This window comes from Hakea prostrata, chromosome 9 (genome assembly GCF_041222555.1).
Source record: "Hakea prostrata isolate BN-2017 chromosome 9, UWA_Hpros_2, whole genome shotgun sequence".
NCBI lineage: Eukaryota > Viridiplantae > Streptophyta > Magnoliopsida > Proteales > Proteaceae > Hakea > Hakea prostrata.
In genome coordinates this window covers 63,252,781-63,273,173 of record NC_142608.1, presented here as the reverse complement: position 1 = coordinate 63,273,173, position 20,393 = coordinate 63,252,781, and positions in this window count along the sequence as shown.

Sequence of the window (20,393 nt, the reverse complement as noted above, 5' to 3'; positions counted from 1 at the left end):
AACTTGTTCAAGACAAGACTTACAATAAATAGATAAACAAATTGCACCAATTAAACCCACTTGAACAAGGAGACAAATGACAACCCAGATACACCACGGTGACCCTTCATTATACAAGGTCACCGTTCAAAATAGCAGCTCGAAAAATTTAAACTAACCATTCTCTCTACAGATTTACCAATTGAAATGAGAACCATTAAGACACTCTAAAAGTTTACCCAAATGCATCAATTTTATGCAAGTACACGAAAAGGTGCTAGTGTAATTGGATTTCGATTCCATTTACAACAATAATAGAGTACCATATGACCTAGTGAAAACCATGACAATAGTTTTGGATGTACAATATAGATTCCAACCTCGTTGTCCCAAGAGATGATGAACCGATTATAAGTTTCTCGAAGCATGGCTATGTTTTGGTTTTTCGATCCAGGTTAACCATTGCATTCCTTCCTATGCTAGTGCATCTTCATGAAGATCAACTTGATTTTCTAATCAACTTCTTTGGGGGTAAAGGATCATCAACGGACCGGTCTCCAAATGTGGCTCGGGGATTTTGATGAGTCAAAAATGCCTCCAGAGAAGACAAGTCAGTTTGGTGGGAGTGATATCGTAGAAGAGGCATTGCTTCCTTATTTCCAGGTGGTTTTATATGTTTCTTTTTCATTGTACAGTCTACTAATTGTCTGCACCTACTGCTTGAGAATATTGAATCATTGGTATTATGACTAGTATTTGTTGTCTATATTTGGAGTTCCAATATCCATTCCACACATTAGTGTCATTATTTGACTTACAAACTTACAGTTACCTTGCATTGATCAGGAATCCTTGTTTGATCAAGAAAAACATTAATGTCTATACTTACAGTTGAAGGCTAAAAGAACAACAACATTAAACCCCTCCACAACCCCACAAAAAGGTAAAACAACAAATACTAAAAGAAACCGACCAAATCAAGTTATTACAGAGCATTTTTCATCTTTAATCAACGACCAAATCAGGGTTTCGACCACATCATCAGGAATTTCCATGGTAAGGGTTTTATGAGTTGGTTATTACCTTTTTGAAAGAAGAATCGCAGAGACGAGACGAGACGAGACGAGACGAGACAATACCAGAATCTGAAATCGATTTCTCTAAATCGCAGATGGAGCTTCTCCGCTGCTTCTTCTTCTTCTCCGCTGCTTCTTCTTCTTCTCCGCTGCTTCTTCTACTTCTCCGCTGCTTCTTCTTCTTCTCCGCTGCTTCTTCTTCTTCTCCGCTGCTTCTTCTTCCTCTTCAATCTCAACTAACGATGCTTCTTACGGAAGCTTCAGAGTAGCCAAAAACGAAAACACCCTAACAGGTCTTCTTCTTCTTCTCTCCTGCGATTTCTCTGTAACTTCAGATCAGCCAACAACGAAAACAGAAATGAAAATGAAATGGGCGGGTTGGTTTTTAGCTTCGTATATTTGTTACGATTTTGAACTGGTTGTATATACGGTTACTGTACAACCGTATATACGTATATTGGTAGTATGGAATACACCATTAATAACATATACTATACCCAGTCGAACCGCCCAGATGGACCGGTTGGTTTGCATCAGACCGAACCGAACAGATGGAACTCTGTTCACACGGTAAACGTATATAGGTAAAGGGTTTTTTTCATTATTTAATGAGAAGGATCATCCGAGCCGTCCGATGCTCGCTCCACCGTAGTGCGCATTAATTACGCACTACAGAAGCAAAATTGGGAAATCACCCGCCACTGCAAATCCGAAAACCCTAATCAGCATTACACATTTGAGTAATCATCATAGATACCAAATGTTGAGAGCCAGCTCTAAACTTGTACGAAGCTTAAACCTAGAGACTTAAAACCCAAAATGTCAGAGCCTTACATGTACTTCAATTGTTCAAGGGGATGTCGAAATGGAGCCAACTGTGTATACCAACACAATGGATCATATCAACAGAGTTCAGTAGGAATGCTGGAAGCCCAAGCTGCAAAAAGAATGAGACTAGAGGGAAATAACTGGAAGGACTTGAAATGTTGTTTAGGGTTTTCGTTATAACTCCCCACTGCCATTCTTGAGAATTCGTTTTATCAGAGTAAAGAATAAATATGGAAAGTGGTCAATTATGAAAAAAATTGCAAAAAGTAATAATTAGAAAAGAATAAAAAAAGAAAAAAGAAAAAAAAAAAAAAAAAGGAGAGGAATGTGGGAAGAGAGAGAAAAATAGTATAAGAAAGAAATAAAATCTAAGAAAAATAAAAGATTTTTATAAAATCTTTGAATAATATGAAAATTTGGACGGAGGTCTTAATCTTTGACTACTTTTGTGGACCTAAAATGTACACTTTGAATTCCTTTTTCCCAAAAAAATAAAATGAACCTAATCCCTTAATTGTAAATAATTTCTTTGGAATGATTGATCTGGCCCTAGTTTGTATTTCGATCCACTTCTGTCTCCTCATGCTTAAAGTTGGGTCCTCTTCGCAATTGAGAAATTAAATTGCACAACTTTATATGTAAAATTGCATATATTGCACTCGATATTCCAAAATATCTCGTCTATTCCAAAAGAATCGTAAAATCTACAAACAACAACAACAAAGAACCCAAGGTAGCTCTATTCTAACAGTGTAAAATGCATGTTTTATGCCTTAAGATTCCATACATATGTGCTCATTAGAATTCTAAAGATCACTACCACTCACTAAATCCAAATCAAAAGTCATAGGCTTTTTTCCAGATTTCCACTTGTTTGGTGCTTGAGCAACCTATGACCTTTGTTCGCCTGTACCCTTACCGAGTTCCAGCCGGAGCTCCACCTTTTTCAACGCTCCTTGTGAGCCTGTATAATTTAACAATCATTAGTCCCCACATCACAACCATGGTCCCTCTAGAAACCTTAAGAACTCCAATCCAATTTGAAGTATCCAAACTTCATGATGTAGTTAGAAGGACATTATCACTTTATAAGACAACAATAGATGATTCTTCATTCTCCTAGTCCTTTTTCTTATCCTCCTTACACCTTGGACAATCTCTCTTTATATGACCTTCTCCTTTGCAAGAGAACAAACTGTTTTATGACCTGTAAACTTTGACGACCCCTTGATTTGCCCTTCCATTCTCCCATTTGATTTTCCTTTACCATGACCATCCCTTATAGCTAAGGCAATACTTTCACCCAATGAATGCTATTTTTCCATCATGTTTCATTTATCAGCAAAGCAGTAATAATGTTGGGAATTATTGATATGTCCAAGGGCAATTTTGGAAAATTGTAATTAGATGGTTACAATAAAATGAGATATTGGTAACAACCGTCTCATGATGGAAGTAATTCATCGTGTGTGAAAATAGTGTGGGTTGGATTCTCTCTCTCTCTTGGAAGAAAAACGCAAGAAGGAAAAGAAAAGAAAAAAATACAGGTTTTTCTTGGTCTCTCATCTTCTTGCTCGATCTCATCTTTTGACCATTCATCCACACAATGGTTCTTGGGTTGTGGATCTTATTCTTTTTCCACGTGACTGAGAATTCAGCGGTTTTTTATTCTGTGGAGTGACAATATGTGGGTTCGATCCGTTTATCGTTGCAAATTTATTAGGAAACATGTATTCGGGTAAGATCCTTATCTTCCTTATTTTATATCAATAAATGAATTTGATTCGTGGTGTACTTGATTCATGATGTTACTTTTCTCATAAAAACCAACAAATAGCATCATCAGATTTCAAAGTATCTTTATCAATAGTAATTGTGTTCATAATGTGATCAAATGACTAAGGTAATGATGGCAATAGGGGTAATAATGTCTCTTTAATCTCCTCATCAAGAGTTAACAATTCTTTCAAGATTCTATTAAACTCATCCAACTACTCGTCAAACTTCAATCCCTCTACAATGGGGCATATAATTGTTTCTTCAAAAAGAACCAATTTGTCAAAGACTTGGACTTGTACCTACTATATAGTTTTGTTAAGACTTCCTCTAGATCTGCCAACTTGGTGACCTCTCAAAGAACATTAACCACACGATATAACTGGATCATATTGTTCACTATGTCCGTCAACTCTTGCCATTTGTCTTCCTTCATTGTCTTTGGCTTTTCTAATTTTTCCTAAGAGGTTTGAGAGTCCCTTCCCACATCAAGAATATTCTTCACACGTTGTTGCCACAAGGTGAAATCATTATGACCATTAAGAAGTTCTATATAGAAATCTGAAATCTTTACCCTCATCCTGTTTATTTGATTTGTACCCTTCGTACTCTTCATCAACACAAAGAACCTGTACTTTGATCGTTTTTTCTTTTTCTTCCTTTTTCTCAATTGTTTCTTCTTCATGATCTGACATCGATCTTCTCTTTTTCTCTTCTAAATGATCGAGCCTTTTCCTCTAAAATCCGAGAACTCCAATTTTATATAGAAAACCAAATAAATCAAAACTTGAGAATCATACCTTTGATTAATACATCGAAGCCTTTTTCTTTTTCCTTGTACTTGGTCCTCATCACCCTAGATCTTTATACACCTCCGGTAATTATCTGCTGAACAGGCTCTAATTTTATCTTTCTGGGGCAAATGCACAACTACGAAGAAGAACACAAGCAAAACACACTCATGGAAGCTTAGACAAAATTGTCTACATCCACTAGATAGAAAAAGAGATTTCACTATTTCTTGAAAACCACACCACTCTAAGACGTTGCAATGTGTTCCCTTTTGCTTCCATATTACTTAGGTTATCCATGGAGACTAATCCTAGGGAAGCCCAAAACTTTAATCCCCACATAATTACAATTCTACCCCTGTACGTGCAAATAATTGACCCAAAACATGTTCAAATCACAAATACAACCAAGCTCTAATTATATGGATCCGCAGAGTACAAGACATACCCAAACCCAACATTTAGCTCTAATCACTAGCAAGGTCCTCACCCTCTTATCACTCAAGCAAGAGATAAGAAAATAAATTCAAAGCAAAGCTTCATTATTTAGTTCATAAATCTTTGTGTGGCCAAGAACTACTAATTATATATATGTATAATGCATCACCTCTTAAAGAAAAATAAGAAAATTTCAATTATAAAAATAGAAACTACTTCGCTAAATTAGTTAGCTAAAATTCCCAACAATTGCAAGGATCAAAGTGAATAGCAAGTTAGGCCTATGCTAGGTGAAAGTCAATTCTCTTGAATGCCAAGTTGTGGACATGAGAAAAAGTTAGGCACATGGTCTTCTCAACAGACTTTGGGTAAATCTCATGTATGTTATATGACACTCTACCGGCATAGAGAGGGGGAGAGAGGTTTTTTTTTTTTTTAATATATAATTTTCTAGAAGGTCATTTGATATTAATAATTAAAAATGAAAAATTACAAGCAAGATATTAAATTTACAGACTCTTGATATGAAATCCTCCAAGATCCTAACCCAGAAATCCATATTGTAGGTCCAAGAAACCGGAGTGCGGCTAGAAGGAATTGTAGGCCATCCAGGTAGAGACCATTGGATTGGAATCCGAACCAATGGAAGTGGATGGGGATGATGCTGAGTTGGGAGTTTTGTTAGAGTTTGGAAGGAGATCTAACTCGGACGTCGACGAATTTGGTAAATGGATCAAGTGTTCATTGATGACACATGTGGAAGGTCCTGAAAATTAGATAAGATCCTTTTGGATTGTAGAATAGGAGAAGGACAGAGCCATGGGCTTTCTGGGCCTTGATTATGCTCCTGGAACTAAGTTCTTGGGGTTGGTCGATTGGCTTGGTTGCCCTAGAAGACCAGCTTGGTTTCAGTGGAAAAGGGCAATTTTGGAAATTTTAGATCTTTGGGGCCCTATTTAATGTGTTTTCGTTCTGAAAGGTGTCATTATGATCCATAGCTATCTGAGCTTGTTAGAGAGTGCTCCGCGAAGGTGAGAGGTAGTGTGGAGATCTACCGAAAAGTTTTCCGTGCGGCGATTAGTTTTCTTAAAGGTTAGTACTCATCTCCATTCTTCTAACTTTCTTTCATGTTGATTTTCTGTCATACCCCACCCGCCGGTATCGGTTCCGCCCAACAACCCATGGGTGTGATCCATCACAGGATTCACGGTCTTATCATCAATAATAATAAATGCAAGAAATAAAAATCAAGAGCAAAAAAAGTTTAAATAATTAATCAAAAAGGATTACAGGAGTCCAAAATACTCCAAGAATGAATCAAAGGAAGGAATCAAAATAAATAGTTTTCAAAAGTTATCGAGTTCAGCGGAAGATAAATAATAAACTAAATCCAAAACGTCGGGTGATCTATCCCCGCTTGCCATCAATGGGCGTTGTAAGTGCACTCCAAGCACTCGCAAGAGGCTCCGTGCAAACATCTTCGTCTTCTACTAACGTTACCATAGTCTCTTCATAGGAGTTGCTCAAGTCATACGAAACTTCTCCTGATCCGGAATACCATCTGTACAATGTAATATGACATACAAAAGGAATGAGTTCGATGAATTCCAGTAAGGATAACACATCTCTCATACATATGACAACATATCCAGGTAAGCATATATGTAATGAATGATATATTACATATATGCAGTATATGAATGCTATCTAGATCTAATTTTGCAAGTCTCTAGACGGTTGACATGCTTTAAGATATATCACCACCCCTCCTCTAGGTAGGTCTAGTCACTCTGATCCCTCACGGACTGGTTACCTCTATTGGGATCTCGGGTAAAGGGATTCAATCCTCGTCAATCAACCATGGTTGTGGTTTAAGTCAACACTCTCTTACCATGACCATTGGCATGAGTACTGGCGCATGTCGGGGTTTCTAATCCAATGCAAGGTAATACATTAACATACTACATGAAGTCCAAATACTTCTCCTATGGCACCAACCAATTCGGTTCCATATCCTTTTCTACCTAGGAATGAGAACCCTCATGGATTGGCTACCGCTGTTGGACTCCATTCCCTAACCCTATGATCATCCACATATTGTTGGGGCGGATGCTCTCATGACCCCTCACGATTCCTGGCCGCTCCTTGGATGTCCATGAGCCCAAACCCTAACATATGCAACCCTACCATTACATGATCAACAGTGGACCACTGAATCTCCGCACGGACTGGTTACCGTTGTAGGATAAAATAGAGTCACATCACTATTATCACGGATCATTCGGCTTCAATTCCCCTACCGAAAGGGTAGTAGCATGTAAGGGTGCCTAATCATGCAATCTAGACTCCCTAAGTATGTCATTCAGCAATCATGATAGTGCTGAGGGCATCAGTGAGCATGTGTCCCATACCACAACCCTCTGATATCCCAAGCAATGGATACCCGAATGGATACCCTTCCATCACAACTACATCAAATCATCCACCATTATATCAAAACCAATCAATCTATAACACAAAGTGCCAAAGTATATAAAAGCATCATTTACAACATACATTCAACTACAATTTGATGATTTATACAACTACAGCAAGTTACATGAACAATGAATAACGTAAGAATTAAACAATTCATCATATAGCATGTCATCACATTAAAATAAGAAAGTTTGTCCTTACCTGTAAATATGTAAAAGCTTACTAGAATCCAATTAAACCTCACTCACAACAGTTCCAGCAAACTCAGAGAACACCTAAACATAGAGTTGCAAAATTATAAAGAAGAAATGAGTCAAATCAGAGCAAAGACATACTTCACAGAGCTACTGTGACCCCAACTGATCGCTTGGGGTGGTTGGTTAGGTCAAGCGACCACCCTGAGCGACTGCCCCTGTTACAGACAGTCTCCAAGTCCGAAATTTTGACTTTTGATCTCCCAATTTTAATCCAATTTTGGAAAGATTTAAATCTGAATTTCGTCCTTAAGAAGTCTACAACACAAGCACGAAGCAACAACCCTAAAATTATAAAGATTCAATATTCAACTCATCTCCTTCAATTAGATCTATCCTTTATTCGAATACAATGATCCGTTTTCACACAGCATCTAATCGAAATCACTATTGGGGAATAAAACCAATACAATTCAGTCACCACCAACAAAAGGGGAAAAGATCTACACATTCCAAAAGATGAGGAAAGAGAATGGAGTGTGTGAGGATCACTTACCTCTACAAGATTCGCAAAATGAACGAAGGATTGGTTCTACTTCACAATCCACGCTTCTCTCACTTTCCAGCACGTGTTCTCTACCTCCTAGCCATCCACAACAGCAATCTCGAAGAGAATAATGATTAAAAAGGTTGGGGTTTGCTATATATATGAAACTGGGGGAAAATTAGGGTAAAACTCCCGCAAGCATACCTAGCGGTCGCTTGGGTAGTTAATTGGCCAATCAACCGCCTTAAGCAACCACCCCCTAGTACTTTTCAGTACTTGGGTGCTCTACTTAAGGGGTTGATCCCCAACTCCTATCCCTAAACAACATGTGGGGGAGATCTTACCTTGATTCCAGACATCTTCAAACACATCTTGACTTCGACTGGTGATCCACTTTTCCAATAAGGCAGGTTCTTCATCCAGAGATTCAAGATCCATGGACTTAGGATATGGATCATGGACTTTAATCCGAATACTCCACAACTTATTCCAGCTTGACCTTCGGGTTATCGGACTTGCAATACGGATCTCGGGTTAGAAATACGAGGGTTGTTACATTTTCTCTACTGATTAGACCTAGTAAAAGGCTTCTAGTTATTGTATCAACATAGTTCATCTTTTCTCTTTACCCTAGAGTGGATCCCCCTATTCATTCTAGTTCACCCACGTTCTTCTGAATTGATTTCGAAAAAGACCTAACCTAGGATTAGTTAGGTTTTTGTTTCTTTTGTGTTGATTGATGCTTAAATCATGATATATCTTGTTGAATTATTATTTCAAAATTTTCTTTGTATTTTCAGAGTAGTTTATAACCCAATCTGGAAGCCTACTATCAATATGAGTCAATTCAGTCCATACTCAAAGACTGGTTGCCTGACCTGGTCGCCCCGAGCGACTAGCCCAAGCAACCAGTACCCCTTGGTCGCCCCAAGCAACCTGCTCGACCAACCAATCCTAGTAGTGTTGGTTTTTGTTCCTCTTTTCTATATAGGACTTCTAGGGTAATTTCTAACCTTGAACTAACATGTTATTAGGACTTTTTGGGAAGCGTGAACTTACCCCTGAGTGTCTTTTTGAAGTTGCGAATCAATAGCGAGGTGAGGACTTTTGCTTGCACATACCATTGTCACTTTCTTTTTGATTTGAAATTTTCATATTGATATACACATTGTTGTTACAAGACTTAGGAATGATGATTATGTTCTGAAATTACAGAATACAAGATGATTGTTTATGATATTAAACTTGAGGCATTATGGACTTTATCAGAAGTTGCAATCAAAGCAAATTAATGCAATGGTTGGAAGTTAAGAACCATCGCATTTAACAAGACTTTGGAGAAAATGACGGTCATCATTCAAGACGACGCCTTGGAATTTCTCCAAAAGAGAAGACCTTCGAAGAAATATGAGAAAAGCATTCCATATGTTCGAGAAATCAATCGCACGGAATGGGGGGCTCTGTTGTGGAGAGCATGAATCCCGAGGGGCCCCTCAGGAGAGACACACACCCCCACTCAGGCTGGTGTGTCCCCTTCCTTCATAAGGTTTAAGTGGACCCCCTCGGGAGAGACACACACCCCCACTTGGGCTAGTGTGTCCCCCTCCTTCATAAGATTCAAGAGGACCCCCTCGGGAGAGACACACACCCCCACACGGGAAAGTGCGTACTCTTCCCTTGAGAGCCACACTTGAAGTAAGTTCAAAAAGACCTTCTAGACTATGTCAAAAGAGTTAGTTACGAATAACTACTCAACATATATGTTCCGAGAATTGGGGAGATAAACAAGCGAATAACGGCTCTATGTGGCCTGCCAAAGAAGGGATTACTATTCCGAAGATATCTCACCCACTCTTCAACTAACTATGCGAGATCCGAGGAAACGCCGCCTCCAGGTATCTTCTATATAAACCCACATCCTACAAGGAGAAAGGTATGAGATTCATCTTACCAGTTATTCATTACGTCTTGAGAACTCTCTCAAGAATTCTTATTGTTGCCTAGGCTGACTTAGGTGTTGGAGGCGGTTCCCCGGCCAAAACTTGGCTGGTTCGTTCTTGTTTTCTTTGTAAGTTCAGGCATCTCAGTTATTCCAACTTGGCTGGGGAGCTCTTAAGGTGATCATCTCAGTTCTGGTCCTCGAAGAAGTTCTAGACGCAACACAAAGCAAATCTTGTTTAATGTTTATTTTTTTATTTTTTAGATTTTTTTGTTCTTATATTCCCCTGTAACAAAAGTATCTACACTTTATATGAATATAGTAAATTTAGTAGTATTAGAGGAATTCGAGTTTATTTACTTTCTGTATCTATTATAATGTTGTTTTTTCCTTGCCTAATAAATGCAATGGATTAATATATTTTCTTAATTCTTTTTGGAAAATAAAAGTTTTATTGAAAGGAAGAGCTTTACAACTATTAGCATTTGCATTGCACAATTGTAGAAGCTAAGAATTAGTATTAGACGGGAGCTCAACTGATAATGCCAACTTGGATGAGGAATCTACAACGACACTTGTGAATCTTGAAACATGAGTGAAAAAATAGCAAGTAATAAATGACTACTTTAGATATGAGGTGTCTTACACAATAACCCCTATACCTAATTTGTAACTTCCTCTACATTTAATTGGATAACTATATCCAAGCAATTGGATTCAACAGGGGAAAAAATTGCTTGCTGTGCACATCTCTCTGTTGTGCACAACAGTGCACTACAAGACTACGACACGTGGAATATGCTAAATAGAAGGCCAAGATTAAAATACTGATTTTGAATAGAAAGAAACCCAGTTTTGAAACCCATTTAGACTATATCTACCTATTTCTAAATACCCAGTTCAAAGCTCTTCTCAACTCAGATGACTCCCCTCACCGGATCCACACTCCCGTCCTATCGATGGGAAGTTGTTTTTGGGTAGAAGCAGAACCAATCGATGGAATAGAATAGAGGATTAGAGTTATGATATGTGAATCTTGATTGAAGAACAAGAGAGAAGAAGAACTAAAGAAAATATAATCTGTAACGTTCACAATGGCCATGGCTTCTGTGCAGAGCTTTGCCGGCAATTTCCGTTATTGTTTGAGATCCACAGCTAACCTAAAGCAACATTAGAACCAAAACCAAGTAAGAGTGGCAGCTCTTCCAATACCTATTTCAAGAAGATCTGCTCTTCTAAGTAAGCTTCCGGAATTTTATTCAGCATAAAAAAACATTTTAGCAAATTCATTACATCCTATTCTCACTTCTGTGGGATTTGCATCTTACTATGAAAGCAATATTATAATTCATAACAACACCAAGGAAATATCATTGGATTAAAATTGAGAGTCTTCAGATTAGCAGTAGTGAGTAGTGACAAGGTTGAAGAATTCAGACCAGTGAGCATATTGTTCTTCAAAACCTTGCATAGAGTTCCGCTTAAAATGATGATTTCCAGAAATCCTCAAGTTTAAAATCATCGTTCAAAGCCAACAACCCAGTCACGAATATATGAAATCACCTTGAAAATGAAGGTTGTTAATCAAATTTGAGAACTTACAGGATTGTCAAGGAGAGATAGTCTCTAATTTAGTCTGAGATTTGCCAGAGGAAGAAAAGATGTGGAGGAAGAAGGTTATCTCAAAGGTGAGGGAAGTCAATCTCCAATTTCTGATGTGGAATAGAATGATGTTGGTGAATTAGCTTGCAGGTGAATCTTGGTGCCACTTGAGGAGGAAATGATGTTGAAGAAGAAAAGGGAGTGCGGATCCGGTGAGGGAAGTTGTCGGCGTGAGAAGTGGTTGAGCTGGGTTTTAAAAATGGGCGGGTATAGGATAAATTGGTTTCATTTTTTATTTTATTTTTTTATTTAATGATCAGTCTTTTAATCTTGGCCTTCTATTTAGCATATTCCACGTGTCGTATTCTTGTAGTGCACTGCTGTGCACAACAAACGATTTTTTCCCATTCAACAGTAAGACATTGTATACCAATTCTACAATCCTGAAGAAAACTAAACCGGATATAGAAGATGCTAGTAGAAAATGATGAAATCAATCAATTACAGAAAATGATGAAAGCTAGTTTCTTCGTGAAAGACATAATCGTGCCCTCAGAGATATCTTTTTGGTCGGGATGGAGGACAAGCTGGCTGGCAATGTAGTGAAAGCAGTGTTGCAGGACTTGGAAACTTAAACTAGAGTTCCATGCGAGAAACCAGTAGTGTGTTATTCTGTGCTGCCACTCTGCTTCTTTCTACAATGGCATAGTATAAGCATAAATTGAATCACCGTTTTCTGTTTCCCTTAAAAAAAAAAAAGAAAACCAAAACCACAATGGTTTGACGTAATAAATAAAAGATCAAAATATCAAATTTTGATTTTTATTCTACCAAAAAAAGTGCAGTTCCAACTTCCAATGCCTCTTCTCCGGTAGAACCAATGTTCAACTCAAGTTGTACCCGAGAAGCACAAAGGATTTTGAACTATAGAGGGAAGGAGAAATGTGTTTATGGAAGATGATCAACTCATCAAATTGAAAATTAACCTCCGTTCGGGTTTTTTTTATTCCTATTCATTTCTGTACCTTTTTAATTAGGTGAACAATAATAGTGAACAACCAAAGTTAGAAGCCAATCTTTGTGGATGTGCCAGCCTCTTGTGTAGAGACAATAAACCAATGAAATCTTTTAAAATAAAAGTGTATATTCAGACCAAAACGATTCAGAGAAAGTAGTTTCCCATGCTCTCTACACTCGAACTGATATGTGGAGACAAAATGAGAGATGCATGAAAAACCCAAAACTTAAATGAACATAAAGGGGAGCTAAATTTGGTAGGATAAAGATCCGCGTGTACGACTTTCTTGCTTTCATTGGCATCATATGAGACTAATGAGAGAACGGCTCCTTGCATGGTGTGAAGTATTACGTTCAAATAATCATTAAAGTCTACAGCAACAGAAACGAAGTCCCAACTTCAGCTTCTAGGACCATATATTAACCAGAAATTAACTTTAGGCACTTGTGCCTCTTAATAGAGATAGAATCTCTCTTTTTTTTGGTGAGATAGATAGAGATAATCGCTAGAGATGAAAGTGACTAATTAATAGAGAATGGTGAATCTGAAGCAGGCAAGGGAAAGACTTACATAGGCAGATGTGGCGCACCTTTACATGATGGAGCTCACCAACTGTCTTGAGTCTTGAGTCCCGTGGGTCTTCTTCATTTTCTCTGACTTCTCTGATTAACGTTTGCGAGACTCTCCATACTCTGATGGGGCTAAATAATATGCTAGTGTAAATTAAAGAAACAAACACAGCTGTAATGGATCAAGCATTCAACACACAAGCCACAACAGACACATGAATTTTTAACGTGGAAAAATTCGCAAGAGAAAAAATCACGGGACCGTTATCAGAGTCTACATAAAACTTCCACTATCACTAAATGATAATAACAATGGGTATACAATCAACATCCATCTCTAGATAACACTAGAAGAACACAAAATCACAACCACATCATCAAAGAAATGGAAATCAGAGAGAATGGAGAGAAGTCACCAGAGAGGCTTCCCGAGAACTGTTGTTGAATGATATTCTGACCGTTGGATATGAAGAGATAGGTGCCACGACCATTCCCTTCAAATCTCACTTCATTCCGGCAACATATCACCGTCAGATTCGCCAAAGAAACCAGAAAAATCCCTTCTTCCTTTTCTTCTCCCGCTTCAGCTCTCTCTCACTCAGTTTCACGATTTTCTTTCTCTCTCATGTTTTCTTTCTTTCACTATTGCGGCTACCTCTACTGTTTCAACGATAGCAATAGGGTTGGAAACCCTGTTGCTTTAGTTCTCAAAAATCTGGGCCCCCTTATGGGCTTCATGGGCCAGACCCAACAAATCTCCCCCTCCGTGCCCATGAGGGAGGAAGCCACAACTTGACTCCTTACTTGGAATCCATGTGTGCAAGCTCCTTGCACACCTCAAACTTCTCTCGAGTAACAATCTTTGTTAACATATCAGAGACATTCTTATCTGTGTGAATTTTCATAATCCTCAACAACTCATCTTCCACCACATCGTGCAACCAATGATATCTTATATCAATGTACTTTGTGCGAGAGTGACATGTAGAGTTCTTGCTCAAGTCAATAGCACTCGACTATCACCAGTATACCACATACTTGTCTTGCTTCAAATCCAATTCTTGGAGAAATCTTTTCAACCACAACATTTCTTTCCCTGCTTCTGCAGCAGCGATGTATTCAACCTCAGTTGTAGACAAAGCCACACATTTTTGTAGCTTGGACTGCCAAGAGACAGCCCCCCCTGCAAAAGTAAACAAATATCCTGAAGTTGACTTTCTACAATCAAGGTCACCCGCCATGTCAGAATCAGTATACCCTTCCAAGACTGGATCTGAACCTCCAACACATAAACACAATTTGGAACTTCCTCTCAAATATCTGAAGATCCATTACACAGCTTTCCAATGATCTCTCCCTGGATTATCAAGAAACCTGCTCACAACACTAACTTCCTGTGCAGTGTCTGGTCTAGTGCAGACCATGGCATACATAAGACTACCAACTGCAGAAGAGTAAGGAATACTTGGCATTGCTTCTCTTTCTTGACTGGTAGATGAACATGACTGTTTACTCAGTTTAAAGTGACTGGCAAGAGGCGTGCTTACAGGCTTAGCACCCTGCATGTTGAACCTTTTAAGCACTCGTTCAACATATTTTTCTTGTGACAACCATAGTTTCCTAGCTTTCCTGTCACGAACAATCTGCATGCCCAATATTTGTCTAGCTAGCCCTAAGTCCTTCATATCAAAGGACTTGAACAACTGTTCTTTCAACTTCTTTATCATATCAACATATCATCAACATAAAGGAGAAGAACAATGAACTTACCATCTGGAAATTTTCTGAAGTATACACAATGATTTGCTTGAGTCCTCTTATACCCAATAGCCACCATAAGTGAGTCAAACTTCTTGTACCACTGTCTTGGTGCCTGCTTTAGTCCATAAAGACTCTGCTTTAACTTGCATACCAAGTGCTCATTCCCTTTGACTTCAAACCCTTCTGGTTGCATCATATAAATTTCTTCATTTAAGTCACCATGAAGAAATGCAGTTTTCACATCTAACTGCTCAAGCTCAAGATCCATGCTAGCTACTATACCCAAAATGACTCGAATGGATGTCAATTTTACAACTGGAGAGAAGATCTCATCAACGTCAATGCCCTTCTTCTATCCGAACCCTTTCACCACCAAACGAGCCTTGTGCTTCACTAGCTTCTCAGATGCATCTCTCTTTATCTTGTATACCCATTTGTTCTTTAGTGCTTTTCTGCCTTTAGGAAGTGTTACCAACTCATAAGTATGGTTCTTATGCAAGGAACTCATCTCTTCTTACATAGCTTTTATCCAACTAATTTTATCACTATGGATCACTACTTCCTAAAAGCTTTCGGGCTCCCCCCTCATCGTAAGAAGAATATACTCAGAATTGGGATACTTTTGTGCTTGTCTACGCTCTTTTGTGGACCGCCTCACTTGAGATTCTACAACCTCTTCTTGTGAGGATTGCTCCCCCTGTTCAATATCCTCATGATCCATAGAATTATCTGTCACAATCTCTTGATCATTAAGGTCAACCTGTTCTTCATGAATAGGTTCTCCTCCTGGAACAGATGTGGGATCAAACATAACATTCTCAACATGAGTAGGCTTCTCAAACTTCTCAAAGTGTGTAATATTTTCAGCTTCACGAAATATTACATCTCTACTTCTGAAAGTCTTCTTCTTTTCTGGATCCCATAATCTATACCCAAACTCTTCATTTCCATATCCAAAGAATATGCAAGGAACCGCCTTGTCATCAAGCTTTGATCTTTGCTCCTTTGGTATATGTGAAAATGCCTTGCAACCAAACACCTTCAGATGAGAGTAGGAGGCATCTTTCCCTCTCCATACCCTTTCTGGAATATCAGACTCTAAAGGATCTGATGGAGACCTGTTCATTAGATAACAAGTAGTGTTGGCTGCTTCTCCCCAAAATGGCTTTGGCAATATAGCCATCTTCAACATCCATCTCACTTTCTCAACAATGGTTCAGTTGTATCTCTTTGCTACCCCAATGTGTTGAGGGGTTCCAGGAACTGTTTTCTCATGTCTGATGTCATATCTAGAACAATATCTCTTGAACTCTTTTGATGTGTACTCTCCTCCATTGTCAATGCGGAGACACTTCAAAGATTTTCCTGTTTCTCTTTCGGCCATGACATGGAACTGCTGAAAATAATGGAGTGCTTGGTCTTTGGATTTCAACAAAAACAACCACACCTTTCGTGATGCATCATCAATGAAAGTAATAAAATATCTATGACCTCGTAATGATGGAACCTCAAATGGACCACAAATATCAGAATGTACTAATTCTAATAAATTTGACTTCCTACCATGATGCTTTTGAAATGAAACTCTATATTGTTTACCAAATAAACAATAATCTCAAGTATTTAAAAACATACCTTTGGCAAGAGGAATCAATGACTTCTTTGCCAGAACCTGCAGCCCCTTGTCACTCATGTGACCCAGTCTCCTATGCCATAGATCAAGTAAGGAATCATCCTGTGCTGCATTCAATGCACCTTCACATATTTTCACTATTGTCTTGTACAAAGAGCAACAGACATCTCCTTTAGCAACCACCAATGACCCCTTGGTGAGTTTCCATTTTTCATTACTAAAGGTACTCTCAAATCCTTTTCTATCCAAGGCAATCCCTGAGATCAAGTTGAGACACAAATCAGGAACATGCCGTACATCTTCCAAAGTGAGTGTGTAGCCCATGTTTGTCACTATACAAACATCACCAATACCCACAATATTGCAAGCATTAGTGTTCCCCATCTTCATAGTTCCAAAGTCTCCTGCTTTGTATTTAATGAAGGACTCCCTAATAGGAGTAGGATGATAAGAAGCTCCTGTATCAATAATCCACTCAATCTGGTGATCTGACACATGCAAACACTGATCCTCACCAAAAGGAAGAAGAACTAGGGCATCATCAGATGCTATAGAGGTGGTGTTATTATCATCATCTTTCTTCTGACTGCTCTCTTCACTTTGCTCTCTTTTCCAAATTCTGCAATTTCTTTTCATATGCCCCTCTTTGCCACAATGGTAACACTTGAATTTTTTTTCTAGATTTTGATCTATCTTTTGATTTACCACGACTCTTGGCTTTATCACGACCTTTGTTGAACTTGTCTTTACTCCTCTCCCTGTTCTCTGTGACAAGTGCTTGTGTATCATTTGAACCCATGGACTTCCTTCTTGTCTCTTTATTCAACAATGCACTGGTAACCATGCTCAATGATAGTTTACCCTCTGGAGCAGAATTACTAACTGATACAACCAAAGTCTCCCAAGAACCTGGTAAGGAACTCAATAATAATAAAGCTTGCAACTCATCTTCAAGCTTCAACCTCATTGTGTTCAACTGATTCACTATGCTTTGATATTCATTCAAGTGTTCAGTAACTGAAGTATTTTCCTTCAACTTCATGTTAACAAGCTTTCTCATCAGAAAATATTTATTCCCAGCTGTTTTCCTTTCATAGAGACTCGCTAATTTTTTCCAAAGTTCTTCCGCCGATGTCTCATTCGCAACATGATGGAAAACACTAATGTCCAACCAATGTCGGATCGTGCCAATAGTTTTCCTATTTAATTTGGTTCACTCAGCTTCAGACATCTCTGATGGTCGATTAATATCACATTCAACAGGTTCATATAAATCTCTACAAAATAATAGATCTTCCATCATAGGCTTCCAAATCAACCAATTTGATCCATTGAGCTTAATCATAGTACTTGAGGTACTTTCCATTTTAATTTACACCGCTATCGACCAAGCTCTGATACCACTTTGATTGGGCTAAACAATATGCTAGTGTAAATTAAAGAGACAAACACAGCTGTAATGAATCAAGCATTCAACACACAAGTCACAACAGACACATAGGAATTTTTAACGTTGAAAAACCCGCAAGGGAAAAAACCACGGGACCGTTATCGCAGTCCACCCAAAACTTCCACTATCACTAAATGATAATAACAATGGGTATAAAATCAACATCCCATCTCTAGATAACGCTAGATGAACACAAAATCATAACCACATCATCAAAGAAATGGAAATCAGAGAGAATGGAGAGAAGTCACCAGAGAGGCTTCCCGAGAACTATGGTAGAATGATATTCTGACCGTTGGATATGAAGAGCTAGGTGCCACAACCATTCCCTTCAAATATCACTTCATTCCGGCAACATATCACCGTTGGATTCGCCGAAGAAACCAGAAAAATCCCTTCTTCCTTTTCTTCTCCCGCTTCGGCTCTCTCTCACTCTGTTTCACGATTTTCTTTCTCTCTCTTGTTTTCTTTCTTTCACTGTTGCGGCTGCCTCTACTGTTTCAACGATAGCAATAGGGTTGAAAACCCTATTGCTTTAGTTCTCAAAAATCTGGGTCCCCATGTGGGCTTCATGGGCCGGACCCAACAACTCTCACTTGAAGGCTCTTTTTCCTGGTTACTAGCTAGCTATTTAGTTGATCAGTAGTTTCATCTGTTTCGGAAATTGTTTAGGATATTAATGTGAAATACAAATTAAGTTATAATTAGGGGTGTAAACGGATCTGATCGGATAGTGGTAATACCATATTCACATCCTATTATATTCGGATGGATTCGAATAATATCCTATCGGTTTTTGGACAAATTCAGTCGGATTCGGATGATAATCAAATAGTTATTTTCTTAAATAGATTTTCTAAATGGGCATGAATACAGATTGAATACAAGTTTTTGACTACCTGTTTATATCTTTACCCTTTTATTTGTGAGGGTTATATTTGAAATTTAAGAATTTAACAACTTTGGTAGTAATTTTAATAGAAAATCTAGAAAAATAGTCACATATCACTGGTAAAAAATTTATCAAAATAAGAATAATAAATTTAAATAAGTAACTTAATCAGATAATTTTATCGAACGGATAATAATCAATAAGAAAAGGATATACCATATCCGCATCCTATTAGTAATCAGACAGATTTGGATACCCCTAAGCGGATGCGAATGCGAATTCGAAAGTAAATTTTTGATTATCCATTTACCCCTAGTTATAATACTTGGTTTTATATCTGAATTACAAAACTAAAATTTACTGGTATGATTAATTGTTTTCTCTTGTGGTTAGTGTCCCAAGAATTTTTTTTTTGGGGTAGAAGTGTCCCAATCAAGTAATATGTAAAGGAGGACCGTTGTGAATTTTTGAAATATTATATTGCATTATTAATTGTCTCTTGGAGTTAATGTCCCAATAAGAATCTTGAGTTGAGCAATCTGTATAAGAGAGCCATTGTGAATTTGTCTTTTTGTGAATCCAACCACCATGGGCGGCGGATGTGGTGAGGAGTATATAGGGGTGTTAAAACCTAACCCGAACCGTTAAAACTGAACCGAACCGGCCTGTTATAGCCCGAACTGGCCTACACCGAAGCTTAATGGGCTGTGTTTGGGCTGAATAACCTCATCCCGCAACGGTTCGGGCTGGGCCAGGCTAGCTCGTGTGCGGCCCGCTAGCCCGAACCGTTTGGCCCGAAACCAGCCAGAACCCAAACCAACCCGTTATACCCGTTATAAATAAATAAAATAAAATAAATCTAAATGTAAAAGCCAAGAAAACCCCCAAGTTTCTATTTGTTTTCTTAATTGTTTTGCTTTGGAATATGCAAACAACAAGCCTGTCAAAGCCTTTGCCATTTGGAAGATGGGTTTAGTAAATATTTAGCAAATGTATTATCATTTGAAAATCTTTTAATGCTTTATTTTGATCCATTTTTACAAGTGTTAAGAAGGGAAAGGAGAATAGGCAAATACAACCCACTAAAATTCATCAAGATACTAGATTTCTTTTGTATATTAGTTCTATAATTTTTACTTCTTTGTAGAAAAAGAGTTTTTGGTTTTGAACACCGAACACAAGAGATTTGAAGAGAACTTATGCTTATATGTGTTTACATGCTCTTGATAAATTCCACACATCAACAAAGTACTCAAAACATACCGCTAGTAAACTTGAACCCAAACCGTTAGTAAACCCAATTCGAAACCGTTAACCCAAACCGTTAGTCAGCCCGAACCCAAACTGCACCGGCCCAAAACCGGCTCGAAACCGTTAGGCCCAGCCCGAAACCGGCCCAACCCGAACCATTGACACCCCTAG